This window comes from Aquarana catesbeiana, linkage group LG02, assembly GCF_042186555.1.
Source record: "Aquarana catesbeiana isolate 2022-GZ linkage group LG02, ASM4218655v1, whole genome shotgun sequence".
Lineage (NCBI taxonomy): Eukaryota > Metazoa > Chordata > Amphibia > Anura > Ranidae > Aquarana > Aquarana catesbeiana.
This window is the reverse complement of record NC_133325.1, coordinates 614,454,578-614,479,444: the sequence shown is the minus strand read 5'-3', so window position 1 is coordinate 614,479,444 and position 24,867 is coordinate 614,454,578. Positions and strand designations below refer to the sequence as shown.

The 24,867-nt window shown below is 44.3% G+C and overlaps 1 protein-coding gene across 4 annotated transcripts in view; it reads left to right on the top strand.

The window, feature by feature from the left end:
• The window catches only part of STS (steroid sulfatase), a 496,435-nt gene that overhangs the window by 41,628 nt on the left and 429,940 nt on the right, over window positions 1-24,867 (top strand). The gene's annotated exons all lie outside the window — the stretch shown is intronic.

The window sequence follows — 24,867 nt, the reverse complement described above, 5'->3', positions numbered from 1 at the left end:
CCAGAGCGCTGGACATTCTTTGTTTTTTGCTCATTATAAATCTGGGGGATCTAATACTACTAAGAATGAGCTCTAAATTACCCATTTTAGGGATATGTTGCAAAAAAAACCTATTTTTTGCATTTCCTAATGGTGGTTCGATCCTCTGAACTGTAGGCATAGCTTCAGGGAGAAATCCTGGGATACAGGTTGGTTGCCCTTCCATAACAAGACTTGTAGATTGTGCGGGGTGTGTGTGGATTGTGCGGTGGCCCCGTGCGGGTGGGCTTCCCCGTTCGTGTGTGTCACTCTTGGTCACAGGTTTGGTATATCAAGATGGAAAATGAACGTGGCCTATTTTGACGCTTTTGCATCATCTCCCAAATTTAAATCTGACGCTCTCCTGTTTTGATGACATTTGGTTGCCTATTAAAAACTGCTTAAATGTGAGTACCATTCTGTCATCTGCGTTCAATAAAAAGTGTTTTATGGTTTTACGCTATGGAATCTCCTCTTTCTTCTCCTATGCCTAAAACGTCACCGTGACCCAGAAATAGCCTGTGGAGTGCCGCACAGTGGCATACACTGTGACTGCGTATTACCCCCGCAGGGGTTAAAGAAGCTGGTGAGTGTCCGCATGATCACAAGGCACGAGCACCTGGTCACCAAGATTAATGCAAACACCTGCTTTGATCTACGAAGATTTTAAGATTTTCACTAAAGTTGCACTGAGCACTAGTCACGATTTAATTTATGTAATTATTCAGCTATGTTATGTTTGCCAAAGATTTTCAAATCACTATATAGGGTTTTTATGTGGATGGAATAATTTTGGCTAAAGTCACTTTTTTTATTTCATCCTCTGTTCCCCTCCCCTTCCCCCCCAATTCAAAGGGGGCCACCCTTGCTGTTTTATTTTTATTTTTAATTTTATTTTTATTGAATTTGTTATATGCGATTTTGTTCAAATTTTGGTCACAATTTACATGCGATTTTATATGTGGGATTTGACTATACACGATTTATAAAGTATTTTTATAAACTAGGACTACGCTACACCCACACACTCCAAAGGGGGTCACTTTGCTGTTTTATGTTTGGTTTTATTTTTGCTGAATTTTTATATGCGATGTTGGTCTATATTTTATATGCGACTCTATATGGGATTTAAATACAAAGTATCTCTATGAATTAGGACAGCGCCACACCGACACACTAACCCTTCATTTACCTCTGTCTTTTCCACCTCGGTGGAAATCACATCTGTGGAGGCAGCAGTCCTTTATGCGATTTCTTCCAAATTTTTTTTCTTTTTTTCATTTTTTCCATTTTTTCTATTCTTTATTTTCTGTTCCGTTGCGCGGATACACCACCCATATTTCATTACCATTCTTTGTTTTTTGCTTTAGATCTGTATCTATTGCCCCATACACACGGTCGGATTTTCCGATGGAAAATGTCCGATCGGAGCGTGTTGGCGGATATTCCGACCGTGTGTGGGCTCCATCGGACATTTTCCATCGGATTTTCCGACACACAAAGTTGGAGAGCAGGAGATAAAATTTTCCGACAACAAAATCCGTTGTCGGAAATTCCGATCGTGTGTACACAAATCCGACGGACAAAGTGCCATGCATGCTCAGAATAAATAAAGAGATGAAAGCTATTGGCCACTGCCCCGTTTATAGTCCCGACGTACGTGTTTTACGTCACCGCGTTCAGAACGATCGGATTTTCCTTTGTGTGACCGTGTGTATGCAAGACAAGTTTGAGCCAACATCCATCGGAAAAAATCCTAGGATTTTGTTGTTGGAATGTCCGAACAAAGTCCGACCGTGTGTACGGGGCATTACAGTTATGGTTGGTCCAGCTGCACTGGTTTCCTGTTTCCCCCCTCCCCTGAGTTCAAGTCATGCTATTTTACATAGTACATGTAATGTACAACATGGTATGTTGATTGTAAATTATATGTTATATATCACATGTCTTGATTGAGCTCCCTGGGTGCACACTCATTGGCGCTGGGATATTAGTGTTAGATTTATAATGAGTAAGACTTTCTGGGCAAAGTAGTGAAAGCCGAGTACCTGAAAGGAGGAAAAGGGCACATGAGTAGCACAAGAAAGGTAAGTGGCTGCTCTGCACTCTTGAGCAGAAGAGAAAGAATGCATGAACAACAAAGCTAGAAAAGGAGGAGGAAAGGGGAACATAAACACAATAAAAAGTGGGAAGAGGTGAATTAGTAGGGCAGCGGCAAACGGTCGGGAGCTTTTGGTTAGGCACTGCTAACTGTGTCGGGAGCACGCACCATGTGCACTCTTGACACAGCTGGATGCGCAGCAATTCACGCAAATATGCAGCCCTTCAGGGGCAAGGATCAGGTGCCGAGAGGCTGCATATTTGCGCCAAGGGGTTTAGGAAAAGGGTGCATTTTTCAGACCCAGAAAAATGGCTGTTATGTGCCCCTGAGGAGAAGAAAAAGAGACTTCCATTAGATATATAGGAGGGGTTACAGTGCAAATAACTTGGACAAATAAAAATTGACTGCTATGTGCCCTGGAGTAGGAAAAAGAACATGCTGCTTTGTTGGTGGAGTACATACATTTTGCTGCTGACTTGTCTTATTGAGGTGCTGCTCCCATAGAACTCTTGTGCAATGTCAATGTGTTTCATAATGCATGTGGTACCCAAATGGCTAGTACTTTAACCACAGGTAATAATACACTGCAGGCAGAGGTTGTGCTGTCAGCAGCAGATATGTTAAAAAAGCACATCCTGCACAGTTCTTTCTATATGATGCCTATTCCAATGCTCATGTACTATACTGTCACTGGCCAATTACTACCAAACACATACCCCAAGTCCCAATGTTATTTTTTGAGTGTTTTGACATTTCATGAAACCTATAAGACAGCAGTGTAGTACTAGGGGGGAAAAAAAGGAGCTAACAAACTTTACTATTTTTTTTGTGCCTCTGGGCAATATGTAAACATGTGTGGATTTTCCTTTTTTTTTTTTTTTTTTGTTGGTTTTAAACTATCCTATAGCTTTCACATATGCTGTGTCTGGTATTTTCAATTCAGGCCTATTATTGCTGGATACAAAAAAAAAAAAAAAGATCAGTTGTCACATCCAAACTTACCTAAAAAGGCATTTTCACAAGTTGTAATGAACCAGATTAGGGTGCTGTTGCTGTATATGAGCCAAGCAATAATGCAACAGTAACACATTTATTATTCATGCAAAAGATGTGATGCCAGAATTCTCATGCTGTCTGTGTACTGTTTCACAACACCACATACAGCTTAAGGCATCCCCTAAGCATGCAATTTAATGGAATGGTGTTTTTCCTATGTTGTCCTTAAAGTCACAATAAAAAAGAGTATCCTCCCCCATTGTACCATATTTTATTTTTTTGCTTTTTAGCATTGGCACATGTCCCTCCTGCTAGAACCCCACTCCTCATGCCCTCTGCTTGGCAATCCCTTGCCTATTAACCTTAAAATTACCAAAACTGATTTTGAAGATTGCCCCACACTTTCTACTTCAATGGGGTTCAGATTTAGGTTTAGGCTTAGACTTTACAGTGGATTCAAGGAACACCCTGTGAACTGAACCCAGACAGTTCAGTTTGGTTGGACATTCCTATTATTGATCTCAGTGCCCATGCCCCCCATTGAGTAAGTTCACCTGTCAGTAACTAAATTTTTTACAGAATACTCAACAATGCAAAATGTGAACACCGTACAATACAGCATTCTCTCTCATTATTTTCATTATCATAAGCACAATACAACTTTCCCAGTGACTTGTTTCTAGGGATGAGCCAAACCCCCCCCCCCAGTTCGGTTTGAACACACAAACATCATTAAAGTCTATGGGACGTGAACACGAAAAGTCAAAAGTGCTAATTTTAAAGGCTTATATGCAAATCATTGCCAAAAAAGTGTTTGGGGACCCGGTTCCTGCCCCAGGGGACGTGTATCAATGCAAAAAAAGTTTTAAAAACGTCCATTTTTTTGGGAGCCGTGATTTTAATAATGCTTAAAGTGAAACAAAAATGTAATATTCCTTTAAATATCGTGCCTGGGGGTGTCCTTAGTATGCCTGTAAAGTAGCGCATCTTTCCAATTTTATAACAGTGCCACAGCAAAATTACATTTCTAAAAGGAAAAAATGTATATTAAAACTGCTTGCGGCTGTAATGGATTGTTGGAACCTGGCAATATAGATAAAAATACCAAAAAGGCGTGGATGTCCCCCCCCAAAATCCATACTAGGTCCTTCAGGTCTGGTATGGATATGAAGGGGAACACCCACACCAATTTTTTTTTTTTAAATGGCGTGGGGGTCCTCCAGGCACTATATGCTCTGAACATCAGTGTGTGTGTGTGTAAGAGAACTATTAGTTCCCATCCGGTATGCACTCGCGCATGCGTGTGCACACGATCGGATGCAGATGCCAATTACGCGTGCGCGACGGATGGCGTGCACGCACGGGAGTGCACCCCTAATGCCAGTTGGCGCCAGCCGGCCTATTTAAGGAAGTGCTCTACCCTCAGACCGGTGCTGACTGGTCTTCAGCTGTACCCTGATACTTGAACCCTGCTACTACTTGCCTGATTACCTGTTAATGAACCTGGCTTGCCTTGACTCTGCTTCTGGATCCTGTTTCTACCCTGACTACTGGCTTCTGATCCTGGCTACCCATTGGACTCTGTTTATGCCTGCTGCCTTGTACTGCGCTGCTCGCCTGTTACCAGATCCAGCTATCCTCGTGACTTCGCTTCTGCCTGCTGCCTTGTGCCCTGCTGCCCGCCTGCTACCGAACCCGGCTACCCTTGTGACTCTGCTCCTGCTTCTGGCGTATCTCCTTGTTACCCTGCAAGTGCCTGCCATCACAGTCCTGCAACCTGCGATGACTTCCTGCTGCAAGTATTCCAGAGACTTCACAGCACCTGGCGTTCCAGCACCACAGTTCCTGCAGAGTGCCTCCTTAAGCCCAGCTGATCCTTGGCACAGAACCGCTTATCCTGGTCTGACGGTGTCTCTGCTCAGCCAAGATTGCATCCTCTGCCACCAGTTTCCGGGTCTGCAGCTGCAGGCACTCGTGTCCCTCCTGGTCCTCAGCTCCCGCTGTTCCACTTCCAACAGAACCTGGACTGGAGATACAAGAGAGGCCGACCTCGTCATTTCAGTCTTCAATCAGGTACGTGACAGTGTGTGTGTGTGTGTATACACACACACACACACACACACACACACACACACACTACGGCTTGCTCTATATACTCTGCAGAAAGTTGGGTCTTAGGTGTTGGTGGTACCAGAACACTGTAAGCCCACACAGATACTCTTGTTGGGCGCAGGAATGGGCCCTGCTGTGAAACATGACTGCCAGTTTCTCGTCCTTCTGTGGCACCCCCTCTCTCTAGGCTCATGTTACTCCCTTCCTCAACCTGGGAACCAACATCGAAGCCTTCAAATCGCTGCGCATCCTTCAGCAGCATATAACCGACACTGTGGTCGAATAATTCTGGGGACTTCTCCGTGCTTGATGGTGGGGCTACGGAAGGCATGACTGTGGACAAGGAGCCGGTGCAATAGGCCACTTTGGCAGCTGCGTTGGAAGGCAAACTACTCTGAGCCTGGGTGACAGAGGATGAGGAGGATGAGGACAGCTTTGTTATCCACTCCACCAACTCTTCTGCATGTTGTGGCTCAATAACACGGCCAGCAGCAGAAAAAAAGGACAAGCATGCCCCGCGGCCACCTGCAGAGGATGCACCATGTCCACGACCACCACGGTTGACTGTAGACACAGAGGCTGCTTGCCCTCTTTTAGTGGCCTGTGAGCATCTGCCTCTCCTTGGTGGCCTTCCGGACATAATGTACTTTTTGTTTTGCAACACCACACTACACTGTATTAGATACTGCGTACACCGCCTGAAGTGTATTAGAAAGTGTACAAACAGCTGCATTGTATTGTGTACACCACCAGAAGTGTAGTAGAAACTGTACGCACTGAATTAGCAACTGTACACCACAGAATGCACTATAGTTATGGGCTACACTGAATGCAGAGTGTGTGTGTGTATATATATATATATATATATATATATATATATATATATATATATATATATAATATGCGTGTGTGTATATGTATATATGTATATATATATATATATATATATATATATATATATATATATGCGTGTGTGTATATATATGTATGTATATATATATATATATATATATATATATATATATGTATGTATGTATGTGTGTATATATATATATATATATATATATATATATATATATATTTATTGCACCCTGTAAGGGCATTTGCTCTAGAACTTAGTGTGACGGGAGGGCCGGTGGAACCAAGAATCCCTTGGAAAGGTTGGGAAACCCGTGTTTTTGCACAGGGTGCCTGAGAAAATATATCTTGGATTACTTAAAATGGGACAGTAATATTTATCCACAATATCTCCCAGGATTTATGTAAAGACTATTCTTGGTTTGTTTGATTCTGAACTCAACATGTTAGTTGAGAGAGCTGATCACATTGTCTTCTAGAAGTGGGTAGGAGCCAGACAGTCCACTCCTACTATAGTTTGTTGCCTACTAGGTTATGGAGGGGGGAGATCACTGTTTGTATTGTTAATTGCAATTAGCTCCTGCTATTGTGAGAAGTTTACCTGTGTTTATACTAATGTGTGAAGCTCGGTGACAACAAGCCTGACCTGTAGTGAAATCCTGATTAATCATAACAATGCTCAGGAGGGCACAGAGTCACATCGGCTGTTTAAGGAATTAGTTAATTAGCTCATGTTAATTAGGTTTCTGGTTACAGGTGTATTGTTAGAGTAATATGAGCAGGAGGTAGAAACCTACTCTTTAACTGTATATAAGACTTGTATTTGGTTCTAATAGAATCCATGTTAAGCAACTAAACAATTATGTTTTGTGCTTGTGAGCGGTTGGAATATCTGATATCTATATTCAGACTGTGAGAAAGCGGTATATGATGAAAGCACTCAAGCGGAGTTTGAGGGACGTTCTGTTACATTGGTGGCAAGCAGTGGGATGCTTCCTGCAGTCTGGAACATCCAAACTTACACCTGGATCCAAGGTCTGGATAGCAGGAGAGGATAGGAGAGGTACAGATACCAGCCGCCATGGAAGAGGAATTCAGAAGGAGGTTGTGAGAGATGCAGATACAGCACAGAGGACCAGTATCAGAGCAGGTCCTGCTGGGATGGTTTGATTCTATCCACTGTGAACTCTGGAAGGAAGCGCTAGCCCGTGACACCAGGGAAAAGTTCTCCCCTCCATCCAGGAAAGGTACTGGTCACAGTATGGATTGCGGGTGCTGTTTTTGGGAGAAAAACCGTACAAGGAGCAGACAGCTGAATTAAGCAGGCTGGTCTGGGCAGAGATGCGGCTGGATGAGAGCTACAGAGCCCATGTATCCCAAGCCCTTGGATAGCGGATGACAGCCCAACCGAAGACTTTGGCTACAGTGGCCTGGGACTGTTGTATGTGAAGCTGACAGGGGACCCTAACTTTGGGAGTGATTTGGAGTGGCGGTTGGACGAAATCATGGATTTCAGAGAAGGGTTACTGAATGTCTCAGAAGTGCATTGGGCACTGGAAGATATAGATTTTCTGGAATGGGAGCTGGAGATCACCTACAGACAGCTGCTAGACTCTGCTCAGCACCAGGGCTGGGCTCCTTTTGCCTGGGACTATCAGGAAATACCAGTTGACAACTCTGAAATCCTGGCTGAAGAGTTGGCAATGTGACAGAGTAACAGTGTGCTTTGCCAACCTGCCCCCACAGCTATAGACGCGGAGGTCTTATGGTGGATGCAGCAAGTGCTGACTGACTTTGATGATCCTGTTTCTGCATGGGATGATCTTGGATGGAGGAATGTGCCTGTCCAGCAGCATGCCAGAGAATCGGCAGTGGAAAATCTGGAGATTGCCATCCCCAAAACTGAAATGCTGACAAAAGGGCAGAGCTCTGCTAACCTCTGCCCAGCACCGATAGCATCTTCTGGGTTCCACGGACAGGAGATGGTGAACCTTTATCCCCAGACACCAGTTGCAGAGACAGGGGATTTGATAGACTTTTCTGCTGAGTAAGAACAACCTGATGAGCCTCCAGCAGAAGAGCTGGTATTAGGGCCAAACTTCACTGTGCTCTGCCCAGCACCAACAGCAGTATCTGTGGAGTTGGAAGGAACTTCCCCAGCTGAAGCGCTGGTCACCCGACAGAGGGTCCAAGACCTCTGCCCCACACCTGTGGCAGTTCCGGAGGCTCAGGGTGAGAAGGTGGCAATGACTTCCCAGCAGCAGATACAGGGGGAGAAGGGAGAGGAGGTGTTCGTTGTCCCTCCCCAACAGTTGGCCAGGGTGGAGGAAGCAGTCTTTCCTCCCCAGCAAGGATCCGTGCACCTGGGAGACAGTACCATAGACATGTTGTCCCAGCAGCCAGATGAGGGAACGGAAAAGGAAGAAGCCAGCTCACCTCCCCAATGGCAGCTACACAGTTTGGGAGTGGAGGAATCCAACCTCCTGCCCCAACGGTTAGCCGAAGCGGATGGTGTTAGGTTTCCAGCAGAAGGGCTGGCAACAGGGCAGAGTGCTGCTGGCCTCTGCCCTCAAGCTAACAGAGGACAGATTTCCTGTAAAGGTGGATGGGACTTCAGTCTCCACCTGTATACCCCAGGGATGCTGGGCAGTCGGCCCAGATGCTGGACTGAGCCCAGCCACCCTGTCTTCTCTCGTGCGGCTAAAGGTACTCCAGGGGGAAGGACCAGTCCGCACTTCCTCCCCAGCAGCGGGTATATTCTATGAGAGAGGCAGAGGTTGGCTGGGTGAGTAATGCTCTGTTTGGAACAATTTGTTTGGGGTACTGTGTGGGTATAGGCATTAGAGGACTGGAAATATGGACTAACTTCAGAGTCAACCTGTCTGGGGTCTCCTCCTGTGTTAGTCTTCTGCTGAAAGGGGAGAGATGTGATGGGAGGGCCCGTGGAAACAAGAATCCCTTGGAAAGGTTGGGAAACCCATGTTTCAGCTCCCCATGCACCTCTTATGTCTAAGTCACCCTGTGCAATCCTGGCACAGGGTGACTGAGATAATATATCTTGGATTACTTAAAATGGGACAGTAATATTTATCCACAATATCTCCCAGGATATATGTAAAGACTATTCTTGGTTTCTTTGATTCTGAACTCAACATGTTAGTTGAGAGAGCTGATCACATTGTCCTCTAGAAGTGGGTAGGAGCCGGACAGCCCACTCCTACTATAGTTTGTTGCCTACTATACTGAGGAGGGGGGGAGATCACTGTTTGTATTGTTAATTGCAATTAGCTCCTGCTATTGTGAGAAGGTGTCCTGTGTTTATACTAATGTGTGAAGCTCGGTGACAACAAATCTGACCTGTAGTGAAATCATGATTAATCATAACAATGCTTAGGAGGGCATGGAGTCACATCGGCTGTTTAAGGGATTAGTTATTCGCTCATGTTAATTAGGTTTCTGGTTACAGGTGTATTGTTAGAGTAATATGAGCAGGAGGTAGGAACCTCCTCTTTAACTGTATATAAGACTTGTATTTGGTTCTAATAAAGAGTCCATGTTAAGCAACTAAACAAGTATCGTCTTGTTTTGTGCTTGTGAGCGGTTGGAATATCTGATATCTATATTCAGACTGGGAGGAAGTGGTATATGACGAAAGCACTCAAGCGGAGTGTGGGACGTTCCGTTACACTTAGTAAATGAAGGGGGGCTCTGCTGACTTTCATCATTCAATCGTGTGCAAGCAGAAATGCTGCTTTTTTGTTTTCTTTACATGTGATTAGGTATTCCGTGCATCCAATTTGCATAGCAGGAGATTGTGACCGAAGCCAGTTCGTACTGCTACATCTAATGTAGAGTTTTTTTTAACTATACTAAGCAAAATTGTAAATGCAATACTTTTGTGTTTACCCCTATTTATCATGAGCTGAACGCAAAGATCTATGACTTTTTCTATGTACACAAAAGGCCTATTTCTCTCAACTATTCTTCACAAATCTGTCTAAATCTGTGTTAGTGAGCACTTCTTTTTGCCAAGATAATCCATCCACCTCACTGGTCAAGATGCTGATTAGACAGCATGATTATTGCACAGATGTGCCTTAGGCTGGCCACAATAAAAGGCCACTCTAAAATGTGCAGTTTTATCACACAGCACAATGCCACAGATGTCGCAAGTTTTAAGGGAGAATGCAATTGGCATCCTGACTGCAGGAATGTCCACCAGAGCTGTTGCCCTTGGATTGAATGTTCATTTCTCTACCATAAGCCGTCTCCAAAGGCGTTTCAGAGAATTTGGCAGTACATCCAACCAGCCTCACAACCGCAGACCAAGTGTAACCACACCAGCCCAAGACTTCCACATCCAGCATCTTCACCTCCAAGATCTGCCACCTGGACAGCTGCTGCAACAATCGGTTTGCATAACCAAAGTCAAAAACTGTCTCAGGGAAGCTCATCCTCATGCTCGTCGTCCTGATCGGGGTCTCGACCTGACAGCAGTTTGACGCCGTAACCGACTTGAGTGGGCAAATGCTCACATTCGATGGCGTCTGGCACTTGGAGAGGTGTTCTCTTAACGGTTGAATCCCGTTTTTCACTGGACAGGGCAGATGGCAGACAGTGTGTATGGCATTGTGTGGGTGAGCGGTTTGTTGATGTCAACATTGGGGATCGAGTGGGTCATGGTGGCGGTGGGGTTATGGTATGGGCAGGCGTATGCTATAGACAACGAACACAGGTGCATTTTATTGATGGCATTTTGAATGTACAGAGATGCCATGATGAGATTCTGAGGTCCATTGTTGTGCCATTCATCCACGACCATCACCTCATGTTGCAGCATAATGCACGGCCCCATGTTGCAAGGATCTTACACAATTACTGGAAGCTGAAAACATCCCAGTTCTTGCATGGTCAGCATACTCACCAGACATGTCACCCAATGAGCATGTTTGGGATGTTCCAGTTCTTGCCAATATCCAGCAACTTCGCACTGCCATTGAAGAGGAATGGACCAACATTCCACAGGCCACACTCAACAACCTGATCAACTCTATGTGAAGGAGATGTACTGCACTGCGTGAGGCAAATGGTGGTCACACCAGATACTGACTGGTTTTTGGACCCCCCCCCCAATACAGTAAAACTGCACATTTTAGAGTGGCGTTTTATTGTGCCCAGCCTAAGGCACACTTGTGCAATAATCATGCTGTCTAATCAGCATCTTGATATGCCACACTTGTGACGTGGATGGATTATCTCATGCTCTCTAACACAGATTTAGGCATATTTGTGAAGAATATTTGAGAGAAATGGGCCTTTTGTGTACATAGAAAGTCATAGATCTTTGAGTTTAGCTGATGATAAATAGGGGCAAAAACAAAACTGTTGCGTTTATAATTTTGCTCAGTGTAATTAACAATACCATTGCAAGGCTTTGAAAGCACAAGATTTCACTTATACACAATTATTTTGCTTGAATGTACAGTTACAAACCTTTTAAACAGCATTAGTTATTGTAATTTGCACATTTAACAGTTTGGAAAATATAGCTGCAAAAATGACTTTATTTAGTCAACCTTTTATAAAGCTATTAACATGTAATTAAATATCTTTGTATTAAATGTAGTTGTAAACTTCCTCTTAACAGTTTAACTTGATCTCCAGAAGATTTTACCCCCTTCATGACCAGGCCATTTTTTGCTATTCAGCACTGCTATAATGAAAATTATAGCGTCTACAATCAGAATAAGAATACTTTAATCCTAAAGGGAAATTATGTGGTGACCAATCTGACACTAACTGACAGTGAGTGGGACATCTCCAGTGACACTAATACAGTGATCAGGAATAATATGCACTGTCACTGTACTAATGACACTGCATAGGAAGGGGTTAACATTTGGGGCAACCAAAGGGTTATCTGTATGCCTAGTAATGTGTAAAATGTGGTGCTTCTACTAAGACCCCTTTCACGCTGGGGCGGTTTTCAGGTGCTTTAGCGCTAGAAATAGCCTCTGCTAAGCACCTGAAAACTGCCTCATTCATTCCAGTGTGACTTTTCACACTGGGGCGGAGCTCTTGCAGGACAGGAAAAAAAGTCCTGCAAACAGCATCTTTGGGGCTGTACACAGCGCCCCCAAAACGCTTCTGCTCATTGGAAAAGGGTAGTTTTTAACCCCTTTTTTGGGTTAAAAGCTCCCCGCCAGCAGCCGAAAACAGCAGTTAGCGCCGCTAAAACAAATAAATCACAGAAACGGAAAGAACAGCCCCAGTCTCAACTTTTCCTCTTTAAATACTCCAGTGATGGCCACCATGGATTAATTCATTCCATATAAATATAAAGGGATAAACCTCATGGTGCAGTATATCAAAAATAGGTTTATTAAGTATAAAAAGAGATGCACTCACATGCTCTGCCAAAGGAACACGCTTTGTTAGTTGTAATGTCCAATGTTTCCCACCAAGAAGTTGGCCGCCGAGTCCCAGCATACACCAGTGTCACGTTGCCGAATCTTACGCGTTTCATCATCAGTGATGTCATCAGGGGCGTGGCTTGATGGACGCTCGGATGCCTTATATGTGGGACAATATATGTAAGCAGCGGTAATAGACTGCGTTCCAATCTGCGGAAACTTGAAAGGAATCATGGTCTATATATTCATTCTATTGTGTCCCTCTTCAATTGTTATTTGGCTGCACCTTGAGAAGTATATCCAATGTCATTTACAGTTTATCTAGTCATATTTCTATAGTAGAGGATACAAGCGCAGCATTCATAAACAAAACAAAAAAAAAAAAAACAAAAGAAAAAGGAAAAATGGACAGTCTGTTTTTGCATTAAAAAATGGCTCTGGTGGTTAAGGACTCTAAGCTGATTGGATGTAAAAAAAAACTGATGAAAAACTGATGATAAATGGATGACAAACTGAAGTAAACTTCATCCATTTTTATTTATTTTTTAAATTTTTTTAAATGTGACATGTGTGAAAGGGGCCTTACTTGTGCTGCACTTTCCTGACTACAGTAGTTGTCAGGAGCTAGTTGTGTAGCTGGTTAACTTTCATATACAGTATTGTGGCAGTCAATTATTCTACCCGTTTTCTGACTCTGAGCTGCACCCTGCTCTCAAATTGAGTCAGTCATTTTTCAAAGTCCTTTTGGAGCACTGTGAAACTTTTGTAAAGATTCTGTCCCAGTCAATGGCTTTCAGACTAAAAAAGAGAGAACACACCAATGTCTTTATCTTATACCTCTTTGCCTTTTCTCATTGTAACTTGTGAAGGTTATGCGGTTTGAAGATGAACTGACTACAACTGCCCTTGTAAATCTTTGGACAGTCTTCCTCTTCTCTAATATGATATATTCCGACATAATTCTTTTGTGACCATAGTAACTACCCTCTTTAATGTTGTAGCTTTAATAATATCTCAAAATGTAGCAGTAGCAATAAAAAATTAATTGAAGCTCAAGTTTTTAACCACTTGATCTACAGAAGATTTACCCGCCCCCCCTTCATGACCAGAACACTTTTTGCGATACGGCACTGCGTTACTTTAACTGACAATGTCACTGGCATGCAATGCTGTACCCAAATAAAACTAATGTCATTTTTTTTTCCCACAAAGAGGTTTCTTTTGGTGGTATTTGATCACCACTGGGTTTTTAATGTTTGCGCTATAAACAAAAAAAGACCTACAATTTGGAAAAAAAATCAAATATCATTTTTTTTTCTTTCTGCTATAAAAAAAAAAAAATCCAATAAAAGAATTTAAAAAATCAAATTTCTTCATAAATTCGGGCCAATATGTATTCTGCTACATGTTTTTGGTAAAAAAAATCCCAATAAGCATATATTGATTGGTTTGTGCAAATGTTAGTGTCTACAAACTATAGGATATATTTATAGAGTTTTTTTTTTTTTATGTTTAAAGTATTTTATTGTTTTTTTCCAAAGGATAACAGGAGATACCATTACATCCAACATGTCAAGTGATAAACAGAGAGATGATACAGTCAGATAAGTCTACATATCAATAACCTAATCAGTAGAAAGACAGTCTTCAAGAAATCATTTAATGTCCTGGGGAGTTGGTAAAAACAGTTACTGAACCGCCTCAGACCCATGTACGTTTTGTAGCCTATTATACCATCTCCTCTACCTGCACCCCAAAAGGGATCACACTGTGCTGGAGAGGAGAAAGATACCTAGCTTCTAGTGACCTTGAGTCGGATAAAGAGTAAGGTAAACCCTCCAGGCTTCTAGTGAGGACTGTCTGAATTTTAAACAATCGAAACTGGTTGAATAGGTCACTCTAATGCCCTGTACACACGGTCGGACTTTGTTCGGACATTCCGACAACAAAATCCTAGGATTTTTTCCGACGGATGTTGGCTCAAACTTGTCTTGCATTCACACGGTCACACAAATCCGATCGTTCTAAACGCGGTGACGTAAAACATGTACGTCGGGGCTATAAACGGGGCAGTGGCCAATAGCTTTCATCTCTTTATTTATTCTGAGCATGCATGGCACTTTGTCCGTCGGATTTGTGTACACACGATCGGAATTTCCGACAACGGATTTTGTTGTCGGAAAATTTTATATCCTGCTCTCAAACTTTGTGCGTCGGAAAATCCGATGGAAAATGTGTGATGGAGCCTACACACGGTCGGAATTTCTGACAACAAGCTCCTATCACACATTTTCCGTCGGAAAATCCGACCGTGTCTACGGGGCATTAGAGTGACCCCGCATGGTAAATAGTGAATATAACGAAACTAAAAGAAAAGTAAAACAGAGGGAATATGTCCCGAAATCAACTTTACATATGTCCTTCTACAGGACATTGTTACACCGGGACACGTCCCGAGTTAACATGCAAGGGGATAAGGAGAGAAGGGGGGGGGGGGTGAGGAGAAGAAAGAAAGAGAAAGAGAGAACAAAAAGAGTTAGCCGTCCGCCGCCAGTCAGTTCCGGGGTGTAAATAGTACTATAAGTGTGAATTTGAGGAAGCACCTACGCCTATGTATTTGGACCAAGGTTCCCAAGTCTTCTCAAACTGTGCTGAGGTGTCTAGTATGGAGCCCACCATCTTCTCTTGGGCCATTATCCATGAAATTTTGCGTTTAGCCGCTATAACAGACCTTAGGAAGCTTCCAAGCTTTGGCTAAGGTGAGTTTGGCACCAAGCAGAATAAAAAATAATAATTTTTGCAAGTATTTCGGAGCCCCGGGAATTAGGTGATTGAGTAGAGCCATTAGGGGAGACTTGGGAATGGTCAGGGCTGTGACTTTAGATATGATGTAAAAAATTTTGTTCCAGAAGCTTCTGATTTTGGGACAATCCCACCAAATGTGCATCATGGTGCCCTTCATATGACACCTGCGGAAGCATAAAGGAGAGACCGAGGGATACATGAGGGAAAGTCGGGAGGGGGTTAAGTACCATCTGGTGATGACCTTCAGGCTAGCTTCAATTAATGTGATATTGAGTATACCCTTAAAGGATCTAAAGAAGGTTTTGTGCCAGTGTTCCAGATCCCAGGAGTCCTGTGTATCCCTCTCCCACTCCAGCATGAACGTTGCTATCCGACTGCTCGTTGCAAGCGAGGAGTAGATTATGGAGACCCCCCTCTGCTCCAGAAGTTGTCCACACCATGGTTCATATGGGGTGAATTGAGGTGGTTCAGGTTTCGAGTCCCAAATGGAATGAAGAAAGTGTGACAGTTGAAAAAATCTGAACCTCTCCGAATTGGGTAGGTCCAGATGTTTAATGCAATGGGTGAGAGAAATTGGCCCAGCTGAGGTAAAGTAGTTCCCGATCCAGTACATTCCCCTGTCTAGCCACCACTGAAATGCTTTGATGTCCATGCCCGGATGGAAATCCGGGTTACGGAATATGTGGGCTAAAGGCTTGCTTTGTGACACCAAAGAAGGAGACTTCCTGAGAGTGTCCCAAATCCTCAGTGACTGTGACAAGGAAGGAGATAAGATGGAAGGCCTAGTCTTTGGAGAACACCAGAGGAGGAAATCTATAGTGAAGGATGGGACTGCCTGCCTCTCCATTTCTACCCAATCAGGTCTGGCTGATTTAGAATAGACCATGTATAGCTGAGCCAATCTAGCAGCTTGGTAGTACCAGAAAAAATTAGGGAGGCCTAGTCCCCCCTTATTTCTCAGGCTGTATAAGGATTGTCTCGCAAGTCGATGACCAGATTTACCCCAAATAAATTTGACAACCTTGTTTTGGAATGCCAGAAGATGGTCCTTTCTTATGGCGATCGAAAGAGAGCGAAATATATATGAGTCTCGGGAGAAGGGTCATTTTGACAGTTTATTTTACCCAGCCAGGATAGGTGAGGGAACAATTGCTTAAGATCTGATTCCAATTTTTTGTAGATGGGGGGGGGGGGAGAATTAGCTTGATATAGTTGTTCAAATTTAGGTGTGAGATTTATACCAAGATATCGTATGGAAGACTCACTCCACGAAAAGCGGAAGGAGTCCTTCAGCCGAGATACCAGAGACGATGGGAGCGACACATTGAGTGCTTGGGATTTATTTATTTTTTTTGTTCCAAACGTTTTTATTGAACTTTGACAGAGAACAAATATTGGTATTAGACAACATCATACAGCTGCATTCATTAATGCAAGGTTCGATATACTAGAAAGTATGACAAAAATAAAACAAGTACATATATAATGAAATTCAATGGTGAGATACCGTATGGACCCCATGGATAAAGTTTGGAGTGCCTTCAGTCAGCCCCGAACACCCCAATTGGGTACAGACTGTGCCCGGGGGAGAGAGACGACACCCTCTTGGGATTTAGAGTAGTTAACATGTAATCCTGAAATCTTGGCAAAGTCCTCCAGGAGCTTACATAAAATAGGAAGGGAAGTGACTGGGGACGTAAGGTAGAGAATGAGATCGTCGGTGAATAAGCCGCATTTGTGAATTTTAGACCCACATCTGACCCCTGCTATGTCTGGGTTAGTGCGGATAGCAATTGCCAGCGATTCAATTGCTATCGCAAATATAAGTGGCGATAGCGGGCATCCCTGGGGGGTGCCTCTCGCTATTTTGATGGGTTCTGAAAGTTGTCCTTGTAATTTAATCCTAGCTTCAGGGTTAGAGTATAGTGATTTTAAGTAGCCCAGAGAATCGGGGGTCAAAGCCCCACCTTTCTAGAATGGAAAACAGGTAAGACCAAGAAACAGAGTCGAAAGCCTTTTTTAGGTCTAGCGACAGCAACATGCCCTTTTGACCACAACCGCCATCCCAGCCAGATTGCAGGATAGAAACCACATCTACTGTTCTTCTGATTTGGTCAGGACCCTGCCGTGCAGGAATGAACCCAACTTGGTCCCTATCAATATAAGACCCAATGAAGGAGGCGATCAGCCATAATTTTAGTCATTATTTTAAGATCGTTATTGATCAAAGATATGGGTCTATAGTTAGAAACCTCACCTGGGTCCTTGTCCGGTTTTGGGATGACGGTTATGAATGCAGTGTTCATCTGCGGGTCCAGAGGGTCCCCTTTGATTTTAGAGTTAATAAATTTGGCCAGGTACGGTGCTACAGTATTCGCAAATGTTTTATAATATGGTATGGAGAAACCATCTGGACCCAGAGCTGAACGCCTCTTTAAGTTTTTTATTACTGCTAGGACTTCCTCAGTAGATACAGGGGCTTCGAGTCTATCTCTGTGGTCCGCCGACAGGGTGGGAATCGGTAGATTATCCAAGAATTTGGTCACAGCATGAGGCCTATTCAACTTATGTTCACTATAGAGATCTGCATAGATTCCATGGAAGGCTTCCATAATTTTCAGAGGATTCGTCGTGTGTGGTTGGCCTGCTATTTTAATTCTAGGGATGTTGTAAGAGTGAGTACGTGGCGTGAGTCGGGAGGCCAAGAGAGACCCAGCTCTATCCTTTTGGTAGTAGTATTTTGCCCCTTGCCATAAAATGCTTTTTTCTTGAATCGTCTTCCAGGGCAGCATCCGAGAGATAGGCTCCTCCTCCCTAAAACAGGAAACACATTAGTCCACCATTATAAATTTCACAGCCTTACCTGCATGCCTCAGTTGTTTGTGTTTCCTCCGGACCCACAGGAGCTGCAAGAAATGTTTGTTATATTTTACTCTGTCTCTGTGCTTGTTGCAGGAGACTCCCTGCCAGCATCCCATACAGCCCAACGGTCCTTGGGAGGGCGAACAGGAGCAGCACTGAGCAATATTGCTCTGCCTGAGATTTCGTCCCTACTGAGGGGTCTGCAATCATCCCCCCAGGCTGCAGGAGGACACTGTCATCTCCCCCCCATGCCGCTGCACTAGGGCCTGCTACATTTTGTTTTTTAGCGGGCCTGGGAATCTCCTCCAAGCCTTGTGTAGTATATTCCAGAGGCTGTAAATGTCGCTGTGAGGCCAGCATGGGGATGTATTCAGTATCAGATAGTGTGTGCTACACATGTACTAGGGGATGGACCGTAGCCCCCCCGCCACAGGCCGCCGATCGGGTAGGTCGTTCTTACTTTTTTGTTTATCCCTCTTGTCTGCCTTCTTTGTCCCTAGGTGTCCGCCGGTACCTCCGAGGGGATGCTGTGCGGCCTGCCCGCCGGCTTTCCGCGCTCGCCGCTATGGCGTCCTCAGCACACCGCGGTACAGGCCTCTCCATGGAGGCCCTGTGATTGTGCCAAGATGGCACCGGCGCGGTGTGATGCGGTTCCATTTCTGGGTGGTGGCCATTTTCCCGAAGCCTATCTCTGGGAGGATGCAGAGCGGGACACTCGGGACTTCCGGGGGTGGGAGTTTAAAAAAAAAAAAAACATGCTTTCAAAAAAAAAAAAAAAAATCTCTCTCTCTCTCTCTATCTATATATATATAGATATATATATCTATATATATATATATATAGATATATATATGTATTACAAAATTAGTATTCAGAGCGTGTCCTTTCCTATTAGTTTTCGTACACTGGGGAGGAGTATACCAACAGCAGCGGCATGTGCAGGTGTATCCACCAACCTGCATGGGGTCAGCTGGGGGTGGGGCCGGAGCTTATGCAGGAAGCAGTTAAAAAAGGCCCCTCTAAGCAGAGGATCCTGGTGGCTGACCATGTCTGACGCTTCTCCACCCTGCCCTACAGATCCTACGAGCCAGGACAGCTCCAAGGTAAGCCAGAATACTCAAGAGTTATCTCTGTCTTAACCTTTCCATAAAACTGCCTACTTATAGGCAGTCTTTGACCGCCTACCTCACGGGGACCTTGTTTACTATGCTTGCTTCTAGGCAAAGACCCCTGAGGAAAGTAAAGCGAAAGGCAAAACATGTGCTTCATGCAGCCACAGGCTTTCCCCAGATTGGAAAAAACCCCTATGTCAAAAATGCATAGACAAAATGGTGGCCAAAGAATCGCAGGGGTATTTGAAAGATCTGCTCAACTCTTTTAAGAAAGAAATTCAGAGCACCATGAAGTATCGGTCAGGCCAGTATCCCATCTACCAGCGGAACATGCGTTCCTGCAGGTAACAAGGAACAGGCAGAACAAGAAGATGATTCAGATGAATCTGAGCAATCCGAATCGGAGGGTGGAGTCTGCTCAGACTCTGATGAGGAAGATGACACTGCAGAGAGCAGCCTGTTTCCCTCAGAGGACATGGATAGTCTTCTTAAAGTCATAGCTGACACGCTAGGCATTAAAGAGCAGAAAACCACAGAGCTCACAATACATGACAGAATGTACAAAGGGCTACAGCCCAGGAAACCCAGAAAATTCCCTGTACACCAAACCCTTAAAGACATAGTCAAAAAAGAATGTGAAGTCCCAGAGAAAAAACTTTTCATACCAGCCACAGTCAAACGCAGATACCCGTTTGCAGAGTCAGACATCAAAACCTGGGCTAAAAGGCCCAAAGTGGATGCCTCTCTGGCAAAAGTCACAAACAAATCTGACTTGGCCTTTGGCGATGCAGGTATCCTAAGCGACCCCATGGATAAGAAAATAGAAGCCCTCCTAAAAAGGACATGGGAAGCAGGGGCCACAAACTTGAATCCGGCTATTGCTTCCACCTGCACAGCCCGGACTTTACTAATCTGGCTAACCCAGCTGCAAGAACTACTGGAGAATGACACGCCCAGGGAAGAATTAATAAAAACCATCCCTACGCTAACCAGAGCGGCAGCTTTTTAGCGGATGCCTCAGCCGAAACTGTCAGAATATTTTCTAGGGCCACAGCACTGCTGAACTCAGCCCGAAGAGCCCTGTGGTTGAAATCTTGGGGAAGGGACGTCTCTTCCAAGAACAGATTATGCGGGATTCCATTCACTGGAGACCTGCTTTTCGGGCCTGAACTAGAAACAGTCCTGGACAGGACTGCAGCAAAGAATAAAGGGTTTCCCTAAACCAAAAAGAAGCAAGGGAAGGTGCCCTTTCGGCAATTTAAGAAATTTAACAAGCCGGGGGCAAAAAAGCGCTGGGGTCAGCAAAACAAAAAAGGCAAGGGTGAATTCATCCTCAAGCCTCTTAACCAAAAGAACAAAAAACAATGACTGTCACCAAGTGGGGGGGCAGACTTGCGGCCTTTTCCCGCCAATGGGAGGATCAAAAGTTCCTGAGGTTCGCAATACAAGGGCCAGCAGCTACTCTACATCTACAGTACGCTGCTCTCCCTTTCGGAATTTCTTCGGCACCAAGAATATTCTCAAAGATAATGGCGGAAGCATTAAAGGGTCTAAGACAGCAGGGTATTGGAATAATACTGTACTTAGACGACCTACTGTTCTTTGCAGACTCAGCAGAAATCCTAGAAAACAATCTGCGCACAAGTATGTCCTACCTACAAAACCTGGGATGGATAGTGAATGCAGAAAAATCTCAAATGACCCCAAGCCAGAGAGTGGTATATTTGGGATATGTGCTGGATTTCAGACTGTCAAAAATTTTTCTAACAAAAGAAAAAGATGAAAAAATTACACAGGCAATAACCTCCCTTTTAGGGACCCATACCATAACAATCAGACAAGGAATGACCATACTAGGACTGATGATGTCTTCCATTCCAGCCATCACCTGGGCACAGATTCACATGAGACCTCTACAGAACTACATTCTGTCTCAGTGGCATGGCAGGCAAGCATCCCTAGACAAGTCCATTCCTGTCCCAGCCACAGTCAAACAAACACTCCAGTGGTGGCTCAATCCACTTTGATACATCGAAGGGCGCAGATGGGCTCAATCCGATCCAATCAGGATCACCACCGATGCCAGCGCCCTAGGCTGGGGAGCCCACATGGAAGGGCTGTGTTCACAAGGGAAATGGACATCCAAATGGTCCCAAGCCTCCTCAAACTTGAGAGAGCTAAAAGCTGTGGGGGAAGCACTGAAAGCTTTCAAGCCAGCGTTACAGGGGAGAGATGTAAACGTGCAATCAGACAACGCCACGACCGTGGCATACCTAAACAGACAAGGCGGTACAAAGTCCCGAAACTTGATGAGGCTGACAGAGTCAATCCTACTATGGGCAGAAGCGAACACAAGATCAATATCGGGTATCCATCTGAAAGGAACAGACAATACGCTGGCAGATTTCCTGAGCCGGAAAACGATAAGACAAACAGAATGGTCACTGAACCAAACAACCTTCGCTCAAATCGCTCAAGAATGGGGAGTACCCGAGGTAGATCTATTCGCTTCCAAGGCAAATGCAAAATCACCGATATTTTTTTCCCTGGACCTTACAGATGGCAACAGCGGGGTAGATGCTATCAACCAAAGCTGGAAATGGCAACTGTGTTATGTATACCCTCCAACTGCCATAATCCCAAAGGTAATTCAAAAAATCAAGACAGAGAAAACAACGGTGATACTAATAGCACCACACTGGCCCCAGAGAGCATGGTTCAGTCACTTGAAAAACCTCAGCTGACACTGACGGACCGGCCGGATCTGATGTCACAGGGCCCGGTCAACCACCCGAACCACAAGATCCTGAAGCTCGGCTTGGTTACTGAAAGGGTAAGACTTCAGAACAAAGGGCTGTCAGACAGAGTGATCAATACCATCTTAAACAGCAGGAGGCCTGTAACTAGGGCTATCTATGAGAAAGTAAGGAAAAAGTTTGCCTCTTGGTGCAGAAGCAAACCAATCTCCAATGGAGGGATAATCCCAACAATTTTGGATTTCCTACAAGATGGTGCAGACAAAAACATCTCTCAAGGCACATTGACGGTACAAGTTGCAGCGCTCTCCTCGATCATGAATACCAGACTAGCAGAGGATCCGCTGATAAGGCGATTCCTAATAGCACTTAAAAGAGCTAGACCAGCCAAAATGTACAGAACTCCCACTTGGGACATGGCCACGGTACCAAGGTCTTTTCAAGATTGTCTATGTCGACCCTGTGTTCTCTTTTAATTTGGGAGGCTATTTGAATTATATTTTCCCTCGTATGGTCGCCTTATGAGCCGCCCATAAGGTTTCAGCTGAAACGTCTGCAGTGTCGTTTTGCATAAAGTAGTCAGAAATGGCCTTTTCGATTTCTACTTTCCTAATAGGGTCACAGATAATTGTTTCTTTTAGTCTCCAGTAAGTGGGTTTGGTTTGTGGGGCTTGGTTGTTTATTATAACACTCAACAAGGAGTGATCGGACCACACCGTGTCTGTGATCTGTGCTTTTTGGGCTGCCGGAATTAAGTTATTTGAGACTAACAGATGGTCCAGTCCGGCGTAAGATTGGTGTGCATGGGAGAAATGTGTATAATCTCTTTTGGTGGGATTTAACTCCCTCCAAATGTCCGTGAGACCCTGTGAGTATATCAATTTAGCTATCTTAGAACTGTTCCTAGTTGGGCAGATGGTTTGAGCACAGGGAGGTTTGGATCTGTCTAGGCCTTGGTCAAAGGCGACATTAGAATCTCCGCCTAAGATTGTGGAGCCTTCCAGTAGGGGATCTAGTGCCTTAAACATGTTACTGAAAAATTTAAGTTATCCTGCATTCGGGGCATAATAGGATACTAGGGAAAATAGTCTACCCTCTATAGAACCCCTCACAAGGATATACCTCCCCTCTGGGTCCCACAGCACCTGCTGCAATGTGAATCTGCAATTCTCTGAGATGAGGATAGCCACCCCTCTGGTTTTATCTTCCGCGTTAGCTAAATAAAACAAAGGGAACTGGGCGTGTAGGAAATTGGGTTTGTACCGGATCAGGAAGTGTGTTTCTTGAAGAAACAGGACATCAATTTTGCGGGATTTCATATAATCTAGGACCTTCCTTCGTTTTAGAAGGTGAATTTAGCCCTTGGGTATTATGAGTCGCAACCCTTAACAGGGAAGAGGATGAATCAGTGATAGCCATGGAGCAGAGGGGGTGGACATATCACCAATCCATCAACACTTACCTGATCTAAGTAGCTGTGGGGAACTGAAGCCAGTGCAGAGGTGGAAATCCGTCGCTTTTTGCGTGGAAAATGGACATCGACTGGCAGACGGCCAACTGCAAAAAGATGAATCGTTAGAGAGGAAAGAAGAGGGGAAGGAGGGGAAGGGTAGGAGGGGTGCTTCAAGCCCCCGAGGGGCTTGAGTGAGCAGTGAAGGCTTCGAAGCACGCCACTCATCAAAGAAGGAGACACGTCCAGTCCCTGTGTACAGGGTAGACTCCTAACCCAGGAGGAGGAATTACCTAATCCGTGGGGTAGGGGGAGGCGCGGCGTAACTGCCCCAACCTTGGCGCACCTTTAAATAGACAACATAACTAGAAAACAGAATCATTCTGATTTGAGGGATCAGGGGGCCCCGACAGCCCACCGCCCCGCATTCCCTTCCCCCCGCCCGGAGAAAAAAGCCAGGAGGGGGGAACGAACTCCTCAGGTAACAACCCAACCAACAGTACCGGACCCACATAGAAAGCTCTTCAACAGGTAATGTTAGGGGATAGACATCTACGACTAATAGCATCGGTAAATTTATGCCTAAAACCGTTAAGGAGGCAAGTGCTAAACAAAGGATTAACATTAAACCCTGACCAATATCCATGAGAGCCTACATCAATCTTATAACCATGTAATTGGCTCCTAATAGAAGGGCCTCTGTAGGCCGCAAAGGGTACAGTTGTCAGGAAAAAATTAACTAATAATAAATAAAGAAGGGGGGAGGGGAATGGCGCTTAAAACCAGCAAAAAAGTTTATTGCGCATTGTGAAAAAATGTTCCTCCTTTCCTCCAAAAAAAAAAAGGGGTGAGTGAATAAGAAGTAACAGGGGTATATCTACCCCAGAGTCTCTCGGACCTCAGATTGAATACTGAGGAGAGAGTCCAGTTAGAAAGTTAACAACAAGAAAAAACCCTTGACTCGTGGTGTCATGGAGGTCTGGCTTCTTTGGTGCATTTGTATTTAGGTTTGTCCCAAACAGGCTGTAGATATAAAGAACGGGAAAATTGGGACTTTAGTTGAGGTCAAGGACATCGTGGGAGTAAGTTGGTAAAAACAAAAAGCATGTTTATTGAAAATAAAAAGTGCATGAAACATATCAATTACACAACCACTTGAGGAGAGACATTGTAGTGAATATCAATCCATAATAGTTCGCACACACATAGTATGTGTATATGCAACATAGGCATCAAGGGTACATTAAATATATATCAACTTGGCACCACATAGTGGTCATAACTGATTGTAAAATACATTCAATAAATTCATATATATACACATTACAGCAGCCTAGGCGAAAGAAATGACAGTTGTATAAAAAAGCACACTGAAACCATGATT